Raw genomic sequence first — 13,841 nt, 5'->3', positions numbered from 1 at the left:
TTCTTTTTTGTGGGTGGGTGGGTGGTGGATGATGTTGGGGTTTTTGTGTATTAAAAAATAAAAAAAATACAAAAGAAATATATAACAAAAATAAAAAACAATATATAAAAACAAAAAAAAACTAAAAAATATAATTGTTTAGGATAAGATAGTATGGGGGTGATACTAAGTCTGGCGGGCGGCGGGGGCCGCCTGCCAGACTTCCCCCTCCAAAATACCGCTCCGCGGTCGGAAGACCGCTGAGGGTATTCTGGGTTTTGCACTGGGCTGGCGGGCGACCGCCAAAAGGCCGCCCGCCAGCCCAGTGCAAAACTACCTTCCCACGAGGATGCCGGCTCCGAATGGAGCCGGCGGAGTGGGAAGGTGCGACGGGTGCAGTGGCACCCGTCGCGAATTTCACTGTCTGCAATGCAGACAGTGAAATTCTTTGTGGGGTCCTCTTACGGGGGCCCCTGCAGTGCCCATGCCATTGGCATGGGCACTGCAGGGGCCCCCAGGGGCCCCACGACAACCCATACCGCCATCCTGTTCCTGGTGGGCGAACCGCCAGGAACAGGATGGCGGTATGGGCTGTCAGAATCCCCATGGCGGCGCAGCGAGCTGCGCCGCCATGGAGGATTCAAATGGGCAGCGGAAAACCGGCGGGAGACCGCCGGTTTTCCACTTCTGACCGCGGTCAAACCGCCGCAGTCAGAATGCCCAGCGGGGCACCGCCAGCCTGTTGGCGGTGCCCCCGTCATTTTAGCCCTGGCGGTCTTGGACCGCCAGGGTTAGAATGACCTCCCATGTGCTTAGGTTAGTATATGTTGTCCTCCATATGTCCCGTCTTATGAGGGGGTTGCAGGGTAGATGTGTAGAGTGTTTAGTTAAATGTGATAAGTAAGTTTAGCTTAGGGTAGTTAGGGCCAACAGTTGTGGGTAATGTGTAGTTAGGATAGGTTAGGTTAGTTAAGGTGTTTCCCCTAGTTTGATTATCCTTTTTTACAGTTCAATAAATATTTAGGTACTCCTTTACAGTATGTGTCATATGCTTGGGGATCAGGACCTTGGCATGGGTGAACAGTGTCACTTTAGTATTTGCATTTGTTTTCCATCCTGCATCCAAATCCCAATTGAGCTATCACATTGGCAGCTACACCAAAGTTACTTCTTTATGCATCTGCCACCCATTGCACCCACCACTCAAGGTTACTATGGTTCCCAATATATTGTTAAGTTTGGATGTATGCTTTCAATCTGTCATACTTTGAGACCAGATTTTGTCTCTGGGACACTGTGGTACGTCTGCCTGCAGCCTGATGTTCATGTGAAGCCTGATAAGGTGAGTGATGGTAAAATCTTATCTAGTACAGTATACATAACTCGCACCTATAATTTCTTACATTGTACTGCCAGGTTACTTATTTGTCCGTACACTTGTACACATCCATTCCTGCTGTATGGTGTGTGTGTGATGAAATTATTGAGTCAAATGTCACATACCTAAATATTGTCTAGAAGACGAATTTGAAGACATTGATTTTCTGTTTTGACATCCCTTGGAGCAGACTTATTCTGTCCAACACAGCATTACACTGTACATTTTCTATGTACTTCAGAAATTACCCTCAGGAAGGGAAGATGATAGTACAACCCAGACCTCAGTGCACAGATATCAGCCCACAATCTTTCAAGGCACTTGTACAGTATTGACATTCTATGGCCATTGGCAAGAGGCAAGCATCACTAATCTCCTACACAGTTGATGTGTCACATTACAAAGAGACAAAATGGTTGTGTAAGTGCTATTTATTTTAAAGTGCTGTAGTGCTATATTTACATAGTCCAGGATTGTGAGTCCATTGGTGTGGCGCCTTCTATTGTGATACTACACAATTGCAAAAGGTCATGTCATTGGACATGCTGGGTTAAAGTGTCATACAGTGCAGAGGAACATGAATTGCCAATGAGGTAGTGAGAGACAATCACAGAGCATAGTATTTAGGTAAACAGTGGGCGGGAGAACAGTGCATGTGAGCTGCTGTTGCAAGACTGGCTTGTTACGAAGCACAGGACCTAGGATATCAGTGCCCATGTGGCAATGAATAGTGCTACTGGGTACTCTTACGGGTGAAGGTGATCTGTTCCATGTCTTCATCTTCTGATGTGTGTGTCGTCTCCTCTGCCCTTGGTGGTGGTGGGTTTGAAGGGGCAACACACACTTCAGTGTTTGAAGACATGGAGTCAGAAATCCCAGTAGCTGCCAACTGTGGGGCTATTAAGGGCATTACTACAGCAAGGAGGAGCTGCTGGTTGTTAGGTTTAGCAGCTACATCACTGTGGTTTGCAGCCAGGTCGGCCCTGAAGGGGTCAATATTGCATTTGTGCACGCAGTGAAAGGTTTGGTGTGCGAGGTGTTGTGGCAACTCCCTTACTGCAGTGCTGATTTTCTTCACACTTTGTTGAAGTTCTTGCAAGATATATGTTTGCCCTTGCATGGCTGCTGCCTGTTCTGCAGATGTCATCATGCACAAACGCATCCCCTCAAGGCTGGCTGCCATATTTTGCATCCCCACCCGCACCTCCTTGGCCAGCTCCCGCTATACTCCAACTACAGTCCTCTCAAAGCTGGTGCCAGTGTCGCCAGAATCCTCAGCTGGGTTGGAGCTGGCAGGTTGTACAATTGGGGTGGTGGGTGGATCCTCTTTGATGGCTGCTACTTCTGTGCTCCTTCTTGTGACTGAAGGTGGGGTCTGGAGGGTTCAAAGGACATCTTGGAGGGTCTGCTGGCTGATGTTTTTCAGCTCGTCATCCATGTCATCAGGTAAGTCCAGGATTATCCCCAGGAGACCCTTCATCCTCTGCAATGAGATATTGTACAATTAGTGTGTCTGTGTTGTGGCATTTGTAATGTGAGTTTCCTGGCTTTCTATTAGTTGCACATTGTGATCTTGGTTCCTGTTCATTGTTACTGTCGTAAATATTGGCATTCTCCCACGCCTATGCCCCACCTGCACGTCACATGTAGTGTGGGCAGTTTGGGGAAATGTCTGCATCACGTCCTCTAGGTGTAGGTTCTGCCCAAATTGTATGTTGCCACCTTCTCATCCTACTCAACCCTCCGTCTACTTCCATTATCATGGTGTGGCCTTGCAATGGCTGTGGGTGTTCGGATGGCACTTGCACCACACTTAACAATCTGGAACTGACCCAGTCTCAGATCTTTCACATCCAGCTATATGTTGCCGATACCTAGCATATACTATGTATAGCATTGGCATGGCACAATAAGGGTGTCAGCATTGGTAGTGTGTACTGCTGATTACTCCTTCAAGAATATAAGTCATGCATGTAGTTTTAGTATCATTAAAGAGTCGTTGCTAATACTTGACCTAGAAATACTAGACCCAGGTAAAAAATGGATATCTTTCCATTGGTACTATTGCAATGGCACACTCCAGAAAGCTTGATCTGCCAGCCATCATTTATGAAAATGCAATAATGTTTGTTACAGTATTGATTAGCATCCCTGGGCTTTGAATTAATTAAAATGTGTGATAAGTAGGGGGTGCCAAAATATATCTCGTGTAGGGCCTCCAGACTGCATAAGGTATCAGTGGCCTTTTCTTTAGGGGGCATGACAAAATAAATGATCTTTCCAAGGCCTCTTGGGAAGAATATCGTAGGTAAGAATATATTTTGAAGTACTTAAAACTGTTATTTAAAAAAATACGTGTACATAATATTAGATGTTTTTGTGTTATGTTATGATTATTTTTATGATAACTATATTTTTAGTGTGTTTTTAAAGTTTGTAATATAGTTTAAGTTTTTTCATGTTTTGTCATTTTGTTGGTGGGTTATTATGTTTGAGAGAAGTGGGGTGACTTTTTTGAAATATGTAAGTTTTTCTTTAATTGTAAATAATTATACTTTTTCATTTGTTACATTGATAATTACTTATGTATTTTGCTATGTTATTAAACAAATATTTTAATAGTACTTGTTTATTAGTTAAATAGAAAATTGATGGTTTTATTTATTTGTTTTTAATAATGTGGATATCATTGATTATATTGTGGCTTTTTGTAAAATAATTATTTGACAGTGTTATATTTTTTTTAACTGTATTGTTATGTCTTTCTTTTAGTAATTTGTTTTGTAGTAATAAGGTATTAGGGTGGAAAGTATTTTAGTTTATTTTTACATTTTTAATTGGTATAATGTTTTAATAAAATTTATAATGTTAAAATACCTTTTACATATTTATGGAAGTATATTTAATGCTTGCTTTGTTATATCTATATCTTTCTATATTTCACCAAGAGCCTTTCACAGAATAAATAAGAGATCGGCCCTCTGGCAGCATCAGGTAATTAGCGTTTTTCAGTTGAGGTAGTAACAACACGTTTCAGCACAACCCTTGTTCACATTAGTAGCACCATCCATTCTACACCACATTTAAATATGCTCCACCAATAATATATCATTAATTAAACACTCGTTGTTTTTTTTTATTTGTTTCTAGTATTCACCCACTGGGGATTTTTTATTTAATAGTCTTCTGCTGGAGATCTTGAAGGGATTTCTCTTTGTCTGGCAACCCCTATGACAGTTGTATTACAATCAAGGTAACGAGGTGCATGAAGATTGCTTCAATGAATTATGAATTGATTATTTTATATGATTCTGTAATAATTATAGAAAATTGTGATGAAAATGCCTTATGCACTTAGGGGCATATTTATACTCTGTTTTTGCTGGCTTTGCGTAATTTGTTTTCCATAAATCCGGCGCAAACTCAACTCCATATTTATATTTTGATGCTAGAACCTTCTAGTGTCAAAATATTTGAGTTTTCGTTACTTCAAGGATGCGTGAAACCACCTTGCGTCACTGAGATGCAAGGTAGGCGTTCCCATCCAAAAAACGACTCAAACACCCTAGCGCTACATTTATCCAACAGGGCAAAAATGACGCACGGGTGGGATGCGGACTCGAAAAATAACACAAAGCCTGATTTGTGTCAAATTTTAACACCTGGGTCAGGGCAAACACAAAACTACTTAAGGAAAACACACACAAGAAACATAATTGCTCAAGATGAACAACATGGAGGTGCCTCTGATGCAGCATTCCAGACGATGCAGAGCACAGGACTAACAGCAGCAGCCACCACCACCCCAACATGACCCCCAAAGGCAATGCAGAAGGCAGGAGAGGGTCTTCAGGACCAGGACAACCCTCCAGGGCCTCAGGGAACAGGATATCATCCAGAGGTACAGACCCAACTGGCAAGCCATACAGCAGCTGCTGCGCCAAATTGAGCCACAAATAACAGCCAGCCTGCAGACACCACACAATATACCACTGGTGACCAAGCTGCTAGCTGCCCTGCACATGTTGGCAATTAGCTCCTTCCAAACAATGGGTGCCCTGGTTGCTGGGGTATCACATCCCTCATTCTCCGCCTTCCTTCCCATGGTCCTAGATGCCATCATCTCCCTCACAACCACCACATCAGCTTCCCCAACAAACAGCAGAAGCAGCAGGAGATCAAACAGGGGTTTTACCAAATACATGGCTTCCTGCATGTGCTTGGTGCAATTGACTGCAACCATGTCCGGATTGTACCACCTGCTGCAACAGAGCATCTATACCAGAACAGAAAGCACACCCACTCCATAAATGTGCAGGCCATACTTGACCACCAGGGATTGTTTACAAACATCTTGGCCAAGTATCCTGGGAGCGTACATGATTCCTTTATCTTTCGCCACAGCACCATCAATCAGCACTTCCAGGATGGACGATATGGCAATGGCCTTCATGTTGGTAAGTCCATAAACCTAGCAATGTACACAGGGCACAGCAACCCTGTAGGACACACAATACATTCACCACTACATTGACACGTGGGCAGGAAGACACTGAGGTGTGACACAGGTAGTTAGGTTGTACACACTGACATATTGGGATACACACCTATGGACAAATGACGGCTGCTAATAACAATAGATGCCACTCTAGAGCTACAAGGGACCAATGTCAAAGCACACAGTGACAATGACATGGCCTGCACTGGAAGTACAACTTGGAAGATGAACCATTTACTATTACATTAGGTCACATAGTCAATCCCACACTCTCCCAAGCAATAAGTACTGTGGAAGGTGTGTGCAATGTGTGTTCCTGCAGGTCAACCACCATGAGACACATAGCATGATGATGCTAACTCACATGTAGGTGACATGGAAATAATGAGGCAGTCACAACATCACACATCACTCCTGGGGTGATGTTGCCAGGTAGCAATAAGGAAGTGGACTGTGCTATGAACAGATATTGATGTGCCATTAATGCAAACTGCACACTGCTGCACATACTGAAAGAGCCAATTGTCCATCAAAATAATAGATGTACATGGAGATGGCCCTTCCTGCACAGATACATCCACCTCCACAAGGCAGTTAGCCAGGTCACCTGGAGCACGTTGGGTAGTGTAGGTGCACAGTTGCAAATGAGCTACTGGCAAAGGGAACTACAAAGGCATACATAGAACCAAGTCACACATTGGACAATTGTGCATTGTCAATACTGAACACCTCAGTGCTGCCAACTTAGGGAGATGTGTTGGGCATTGTCACCAAGCCTAATCAAAGGGCCTCACTTCTGGATTTCATCTGCAATGGCATATGTCTAAGTGGATGGGATGTCCAGGCCATGTAGTGCAACCTTGTTACCACCACATCGGAATCTATGGTGTGTGTGCAATTATCTTGTCCCCTCCAGTGAAAGCTCACTAAAACAAGTTGCTCACTACACAACGCATGGTACATACATACTGAACTGCAGTTTGGAAACAAAACCATAGATATCAGGTCAATGAGCCAAACACAAGTTGTCAAGTCAAACAACCCAATGCAGAAAAAAACTCACAGCAGCCCAGGATCTCACACAATGCCGCAAACACATATGAGTCACAGACGACACAAGATATCAACTGCCATGCTACATGACATTTCTGGTGCAAGCAACAACAAAATACTTACTCCTATTTTCTTTTTCAGCTGATCAGGGTTACGGTATCTAGCCATGGATCATGACCCCATTCCCCAACCCAAGCACAGCAGCAGAGCGTGCCTACAATGAGGCACATCTGAGGAAACGCACCATTGTGCAACTGACCTTTGGCATCCTGAAATCCAGATTCAGGTGCCTCGACGTCACAGGAGGCAGCCTCCTATATGCCCCAGAAATGGTCTGCAAGATCATATTGACTTGTGCCATCCTGCACAACATTTGTGTTAGGAGGAACATCCCCCTATATGTACCTGAGCAAGAACTGCCTGAGGAGGAGGAGGCGGATGTTGCCAGGGAAAATGAGGGGGAACATCCAAACACAGCTGCAGGAACGTGCCGCAGACAGCAGATTGTTCAAAACTTTTTTCACCAATACTCACTCTAAACACATTGTTAGGATATGTAATTAAACACCGCACTTTATCACACAAACCTGCTCTGGTTACTTATTTCTCCATCACATGTTCTTTAGGAATGTGAGTATTACTTCAGGCAGCATGTCACAAAGACAAATCTGACTACTTCTGAGGCAACATCACATGTGATGCGTATGATTGTACAGCAAATATCACACACATATTAAAAAAAACATCTTTTCAATTTCACATATGAAGGACGAAATCATATGACCACAACATATGACACACATCCACTTTGCCAACATGGTCTACTGTAGCACATGACACACAACTATTACATGTCCAATCATAAGGTAAATAAGCGCCTCATACATGAGGCAGTGGATGTGAATTATCAGTGGAAACAGGAATGTCTGAACAGACCGCTGACATTAGTAAGTGTGACACCTGCAATCTCTGCAAGGGGCTTGTGTGACAAGGGGGCATCATTTGTGAAAATGGATAGCATGAGTGCCCCAGGTATGACAAGCAATGTTCACAACACAAGCCCTGTGCAGACCATCCCTGGAAATCAGTCCTGCCACTGCCATGTGTTACGTCTCTGTCCTCCCCTCTCTAGTGGGCGCTGTAAATGGACTATCTGTACCCTGGGAATCATGATTAACACTCACCCAGACTCCCATTCTGACTCCTGTTTGCTTCTTTTTTCCATATGGCATGCTATAGAAGAAGTGCATGGACTTCAGGTCCCATAATGCACTGTCTAGTAGACAGTAAGACCTGTAATCTTCTGTCTGTAGCTTCCTATGGGAAAAGTCTGGTTGTTCCCTTATACTGGATTCTCTCCTCCAGGACTTGCGAGAGACTGAAGCTGCACACACCCGTGAGCTCTCTCGTGCACCCCAGCCATGTGATTCTGCCCTGGCGTGCTGCTGTCTGGAATAGCTTAGAAGTTGCCATTCCCTGAAGCTCCTCGTCATGCATTGGAGTACAATTCATTTGTCTACCCGAGCTCTTTTTGGATTGTATTACAGTCTTGAATATGCCTGAAGCTACTCTCTGTTTACACAGTGCTGTTTCTGCTTGTTCCAGTCAGACTCTGTTCCTTGTTTCACAGCCTTGTTCATGTTTGTTTCGGGCAAAGTCTGCTTTCTGTTACCCAGATCTGTTCCAGTCTTTGCCTCAGCCAGAGCCTGTTCCCTGTGCCTGTCTTTGCCTCCTAGTTGGTTCCCTTGCCCTCTGTTTCCTCTTGGAGTATCGTGTCTGGTAAGTGTACCATCAGTCTTCACCTGTATAGAAGTGTTTAACTTTGAATTTGTTCTGGCACCTGGTTTCCAGGAGGCTAATCCAGCCCCCATTCTTTGTCTAGTTTTGCATGTAGTCATTAGTGCCTAACAGTGACAGTGTGCTATGGCTGTATTTCAGGATTTGTTACTGTGTCTCCAGCCTGACAAACAAGTGTAGTCTCGTGTATGTAAGGACAATCCATGTTTGTGCCCTGAGGGTCCAGACAAAGATTTACTTTTGCTGCCACCTTTCAATGGGGCTTGCGTTGTGACTAGCTGTGAGATTAATCTGCACAGAAGCACTGACGTTCCCTGTTGCTGTGGGAAGTTCAGAGCCCTACCCTGTGTACAGTCTTAGTGATGCGCCCTGCATGTTTGTCCATTATTGACCTGTTACATATTTGTCCACACTAAGGTTGCTCTGTATTCACTCTTCGGTATTATCTGCCTTACTATAGCTGCCCTATCACCTTGTATGCCTTTAGCTGCTCTTAAGCTTTAGGACAGATCTGCCTTGCAAGATACTATGTGAACTCAAGGGTTGCCCCAACAGACTCCTGACTAGACCTGCACAAAACCGTAACACCAGGGAGCCCAACACTGACACAGGGTACACATGCCCACACACTTGAACTGGTCACTTTTGTGCAATTCACCTCTGAAAATATGTGAGCACATGAAGCCAGGGCTGCAGGTCCACCACAGTAACATGTGTAACATAGCTAATTTTCATTAGTAAAACTGAGGTGTACATAACAATTTTATGATTGTTGCAATTTTATGAGTGTCGCAAACACTGTACCCACCAAACATGTACAAATGGCCGACATATGGGTAGTATACACACAAGTCACCATGAAGTCGTAGCCAACAATTAATGACATGTGACGGTAACATATACGACATAGCCCTCATCAGCCATCCTCAATCATCCCTGTGTATTGATTGTCGTGGGAAATGTAATATCCCCAAAGTCAAACAACTACACACATCAAATGAGTCAACACATATTACAAATACAGATCATGACTGTTGTACATAATTGATTGCCATCTGATGTAGATACCCATTTGTAACACATTCATACATGACCATTACACCTAGGGCCATATTTACACTTTTTCACGCAAACCAGCGCTGGTTTGCATCAAAAAATTTGCTGCTGGCTAACGACATTCCTACGCGCCAGGCAGGTGCCTTATTTATGGATTAACGGTAGCCGGTGCTGCGGGCTGGTTAGAGTAAAAAAAAAAATTACTCTAAACGGGCAGCGCAGGTGTAGGGAAGAATGGGGGTTGTGCTGCAAAAAATGGTGCAAGTCAGGTTAGAGTAAAAAATCATGGCTCTAACCGGACTTGTGCCATTTTTTGATGCACAACCCCCATTGAATTGACTTCTGTCTTAGGAAAGACAGGAGTCATGCCCCCCTGCCCAATGGCCATGCCCAGGGGACATCTGGTCATTGGGCACAGTGGCATGTAGGGGGGCCCAAGTTAGGCCCCCTATGCCTCTTAAAAAAAATACTTACCTCATCTTACCTGTACCTACCTGGGATTGGTCCCACCCATCCATGGGTGTCCTCCAGGGGTGGGCGAGGGTGGCAGGGGGTGTCCCTGGGGGCAGGGAAGGGCACCTGTGGACTGCTTCCATGGTCAGAGACCATGGAAATGAGCCCACAGGTCCCTTAACACTTGCCCTCAACCATGCATAAAAAAACGGAGCAAATCAGGCTGTGTGCCATTTTTTAAGGGACGCCCCCTCCTGTGCGTCAAAATGAGTATAAATAAGGCGCACATGCCTTAAAGTCATTTTTTGGACGGGAACGCCTACCTTGCATGTCATTAACGCAAGGCGGTTTCCTGCTTCCAGAAAATTACGCACACTGCTGAATTTTGACATTCGCGGAGTCGGGCGTCAAAGTATAAATATGGTGTTGGGTTTGCGCTGAATTTGAGTAAAACATTTTGACGCAAATTCGGCGCAAACAGAGTATAAATATGGCCCCAAATGTACTGCATGACATTCCATCAGAAGGTCACATATTGTTGTAACAGTTAATTTGCACACAAAACACACAGACCATGTCATTTATTGACGCAAAATCAGCGCAAACTTACAAATTCTAATTTTATTTTGTAACTTAGCGCCACTTTTGCGTCAGAAAATATAGGAAATGATGTGCAAAGATAGTATAAATGTGGGCCGCAGTTGCATGGTCTACCACATGTGGCCAACCACTATACCACACACTGTAGGCCATACCATCCTATCTTCTTCTAGATACAGGCTGCATGCATGTTAAATATTAAAAATTCACACACTGTAGGAAAGTACCATCTTGCCTGGCATGTTACCCCCATTTTTTAGTTATATGTATGTTTGTTGTTGCCTGAGTCACTGGGATCCTGCTAGCCAGGACCCCAGTGCTCATAAACTGTGCCCTGTATGTGTTCCCTGTGTGGTGCCTAAGTGTATCACTGAGGCTTTGCTAACCAGGACCTCAGTGTTTATGCTCTCTCTGCTTTGTAATTTGTCACTGCAGGCTAGTGACTAATTTTACCAATTCTGATTGGCACACTGGAACACCCTTATAATTCCCTAGTATATGGTACCTAGGTACCCAGGGTATTGGGGTTCCAGGAGATCCCTATGGGCTGCAGCATTTCTTTTGCCACCCATAGGGAGCTCAGACAATTCTTACACAGGACTGCCACTTCAGCCTGAGTGAAATAACGTCCATGTTATTTCACAGCCATTTTACACTGCACTTAAGTAAATTATAAGCCACCTATATGTCTAACCCTCACTTAGTGAAGGTTGGGTGCAAAGTTACTAAGTGTGAGGGCACCCTGGCACTAGCCACGGTACCCCCACATTGTTCAGGGCAATTTCCCCGGACTTTGTGAGTGCGGGGATACCATTACACGCTTGAACTACATATATGTCAATACCTATATGTAGCGTCACAATGGTAACTCCGAACATGGCCATGCAACATGTCTAGGATAATGGAATTGTCACCCCAATACCATTCTGGTATTGCGGGGACAATTCCATGCATCACTGGGGCTCCAGCATAGAGCCCGGGTACTTCCAAACTAACTCTCTGGGGTTTTCTCTGTAGCTACCCCTGCTGCCAACCCTTAGACAGGTTTCTGCCCCCCTGGGGCCTGGGCAGCCCAGTCCCAGGAAGGCAGAACAAAGGATTTCCTCTGAGAGAGGGTGTTACACCCTCTCCCTTTGGAAATAGGTGTTAAGGGCCTGAGAGGAGTAGCCTCTCCTGGCCTCTGGAAATGCTTTGAAGGGCACAGATGGTGCCCTCTTTGCATAAGCCAGTACTCACCGGTTCAGGGATCCCCCCCAGCCCTGCTCTGGCGACAAAGTGGACAAAGGAAAGGGGAGTGATCACTCCCCTGACCAGCACCTCCCCAGGGAGGTACCCAGAGCTCCTCCAGTGTGTCCCAGACCTCTGCCATTTTGAATGCAGAGGTGTGAGGGCAAAATGGAGACCTCTGAGTGGCCAGTGCCAGCAGGTGATGTCAGAGACCCCTCCTGATAGGTTCTTACCTCTCTCTGTAGCCAATCCTCCTCTGAGGGCTATTTAGGGTCTCTAATGTGGGTTTCTCATCAGATAACTAATGCAAGAGCTCACCAGAGTTCCTCTGCACTTCTCTCTTTGACTTCTGCCAAGGATCAATCGCTGACTGCTCCAGGACGCCTGCAAAATCGCAACAAAGTAGCAAGAAGACTACCAGCAACATTGTAGCGCCTCATCCTGCCGGCTTTCTCAACTGTTTCCTGGTGGTGCATGCTCTGAGGGCTGTCTGCCTTCACCCTGCATTGGAAGCCAAGAAGAAATCTCCTGTGGGTCGACAGAATCTTTCCCCTGCTAACTCAGGCACCAAACTTCTGCATCACCGGTCCTCTGGGTCCCATCTCATCTTGATGAGCGTGGTACCTGGAACACAGGAGCTGGATTCAAGTGTCCCTGACAGTCCAGTGGCCCTTCTGTCCAAATTTGGTGGAGTTAAGTCCTTGCCTCCCCACGCCAGACAGTAATCCTGTGCATTGCATGAACTACAGCTGCTAGGGCTTCTGTGCACTTTTGCAAGACTTCCTTTGTGCACAGCATAGCCCAGGTCCCCAGCACTCCGTCCTGCATTGCCCAACTCGCTGAGTTGGACTCCGACTTCGTGGGACCCTCTTGTGTTGTGCTGAGACAACTGCTGTGCTCAGATCTTTTGAATGCCTGTTCAGGTGCTTCTGTGAGTGCTGCCTCCTGCTTCTGCGTGGGCTTTCTGTGTTGCTGTAGGCCCCCTCTGCCTCCTCCTCCAAGAGGCGACCTCCTGGTCCTTCCTGGGCCCTGACAGCACCCAAAATCCTCAACTACAACTCTTGCAGCTAGCAAGGCTTGTTTGTGGTATTTCAGTGTGGAAACAACTCTGCGTCCTCCAGAATGTCGTGGGCCATCCTCTGACCAAAGGAGAAGTTCCTGGCACCTTCCGTTGTTGCAGAATCTTTGGCTTCTTCCACCCAGAGGCAGCCCTTTTGCACCTTCATCAGGGATTTAGTGGGCTCCTGCCCCTCCCGGACACTTGCGTGACTCTTGGACTTGGTCCCCTTCCTTTGCAGGTCCTCAGGTCCAGGAATCCATCTTCAGTGCTTTGCAGTCAGTTGTTTTCTTTGCAGAATCCCCTATCTCAACTTTACTGTCTTTCTGGGATAGTACGGTAAATTTACTCCTACTTTTCAGGGTCTTGGGGCGAGGTATCTTGGACACCCTTAGTGTTTTATTACACTCTCAGTGACCCTCTACACACTACACTAGAGGTCCATTCGTGGTTCGCATTCCACTTTTTGAGTGTATGGTTTGTGTTGCCCCTAGGTCTATTGTCTCCTATTGCATTCTATTGTGTTCTACAGTGTTTGCACTACTTTTCTAACTGTTTACTTACCTGATTTTGGTTTGTGTATATCCTCTGAGATACTTTTGGCATAGTGTCACTAAAATAAAGTACCTTTATTTCTAGTAACTCTGAGTATTGTGTTTCTTAAGATGTAGTGCTAAGTGATATAAGTGGTATAGTAGAAGCTTTGCATGTCTCCTAGTTCAGCCTAAGCTGCTCTGATATAG

The sequence above is a fragment of the Pleurodeles waltl genome, chromosome 9 (assembly GCF_031143425.1).
Source record: "Pleurodeles waltl isolate 20211129_DDA chromosome 9, aPleWal1.hap1.20221129, whole genome shotgun sequence".
In the NCBI taxonomy this organism is placed as follows: domain Eukaryota; kingdom Metazoa; phylum Chordata; class Amphibia; order Caudata; family Salamandridae; genus Pleurodeles; species Pleurodeles waltl.
Note: the sequence above shows the minus strand (reverse complement) of the source record.